Genomic DNA, 2,200 nt, shown 5'->3' on the forward strand with positions numbered 1-2,200 from the left:
AACAGAACATATTCAGTAAGTTAAGGAAATATTGGTCTTAGTAGAAACAAAATCAAATATATATATATATATATATATATATATATATATATATATATATATATATGTGTGTGTGTGTCTTATATTTTGGTAAATAGAGTAGTCACTCTCTCTTTTCTGTTTTGTCCTAACATCATATATGATGAGATCAAATGAGGGAGGAATATCAAAGTAGAGATTTGCACCGAGAATGTGCATGCAGTGCATTATGTTGTGTTGAAACCAATGAATTAGAAAAGAGAAGACTATTGTGATGTAGAAACCACAGAGAACAGCAACATGGGAATCACATGTGCTGAGAGCTATTAACCATGCATCCTATGATGTGAGGCAGAGTAGAGCATGAAGAATGTACCCATATGGATACAAATAATAAATAAAAATAATAAAAAAGAGACCAAAAAAGGCCATACACAGGACAGATATAAATGTTTACACAAGCCGGGCGTTGGTAGTGCACGCCTTTAATCCCAACACTCGGGAGGCAGAGGCAGGCAGATCTCTGTGAGTTCGAGGCCAGCCTGGTCTACAAAGGGAGTTCCAGGACAGCCAGAGCTACAGAGAAACCCTGTCTCAAAAAAACAAAAACAAAAAAAAAAAAGTTTACACAAGACAATTTTGCAATGCCTAATGTAATTGCTGTAGAAATATGCTATTATCTGTGCTTACAAAAGGGTAGATGTCAAATGAGGTAGATCACTGGGCATATAAACAAGGGTGGACAGGTTATAACATATATTTGGTGTGGGAGAATTGTCTGTATTCTGTCAATCATGTTTTAAATAAATGCTGATTGGTCAGGCAGGAAATATAGATGGGTCAACTAGACAGGAAGTAAAGGATATTTTTTTCTAATTGCATCCATTTGCCTGAAAATTTCATGATGTCATTACTTTTAATAGCTGAGTAGTAAATACTCCATTGTGTAAATGAACCACATTTTCCTTTTCCATTCTTCAGGTGAGGGACATCTAGGTTGTTTTCAGTTTCTGAATATTATAAATAAAGTCATCAGGAACTTATCCTTGTGGTAGGATGAAATGTATTTTGGTATAACTGGGTCTTGGATAGATTGCTTCCCATATTGATTTCCATAGTGTCTGCATAAGTTTGTACCCCCACCAGCAATGGAGGAGTGTTCCTCCTTGTTCTACATCCTCAACAGCATAAGTTGTCATTTCTGTTATTGATCTTAGCCATTCTGACAAGTGTAAGATGCAGGAGAATTGTCTGTATTCTGTCAGTCAGGTTTTAAATAAACACTGATTGGCCAGGCAGGAAATAAAGGTGGGTCAACAAGACAGGAAGTAGAGGCAGGGTGATCAGGTGATCAGAACAAGAGTATTCTAGGAAACAGGAAGCTCTCTCCACAGTTTTGCCCAGACAACCAAAGAAGCAAGATGTGAGCTGCCCCGCTGAGAAACGTATCGAGCCATATGGCCAACATAGATAAGAATAGTGGGTTAATATAAGCTACAAGAGCTAATAACTAGCCTGAGCTAATGGGCCAATCATTTTTATAACTTATGGAGATCTCTGTGTTATTTTCTTTGGGGCTTGCCAGCTGTGGGGAGCTGGGCAGGACATAAACCCGAACAAGCAGGCCCCTTCATGCTATATATACTAATGCCTGCCAACACCCAAGCTGTCAAGATGGTTGTGTAGAGGGGTGGCGCACAAAGACCACCTAACTGTCAAATGTCATGCCTATCATCAGCTTCCATGCCAGTCAAGGAATAAATCAAAAATACCCAAGCACACAATTACTAGCATTAATTTCAAGGGCATGAAATCACTCAATACTCAGTATGCAGGTAACACAGGTTGTAGTAAGGGCCAAGGTACCCAATGAAAAGATAGCCAGAAAAAACACAGGCTCTTAGAAAGTTAGGTCTTGATGACCACCAGAATTGTGGTATTGCCAAAAAAAAAAAGACACAAGATGAAATTACAGACAGGCAGAGAGATCCAGGAACAGACCTTTTGCAGTGCAGGCTTACTGACAAGGAAAAATGTAGCTGGGTGGTAACATGACATCCTGCATTCTCATCTTCTTGATGGAGAAAAATGAGTGAGTAGGCAGGTTGGCAGTGTCTTGCCCAAGTGTTTATGCTTACAAAATGTATGGGAATATATTAATATTTCCTATTTTGTTTTGATC

The sequence above is a fragment of the Chionomys nivalis genome, chromosome 8 (genome assembly GCF_950005125.1).
Source record: "Chionomys nivalis chromosome 8, mChiNiv1.1, whole genome shotgun sequence".
In the NCBI taxonomy this organism is placed as follows: Eukaryota; Metazoa; Chordata; class Mammalia; order Rodentia; family Cricetidae; genus Chionomys; species Chionomys nivalis.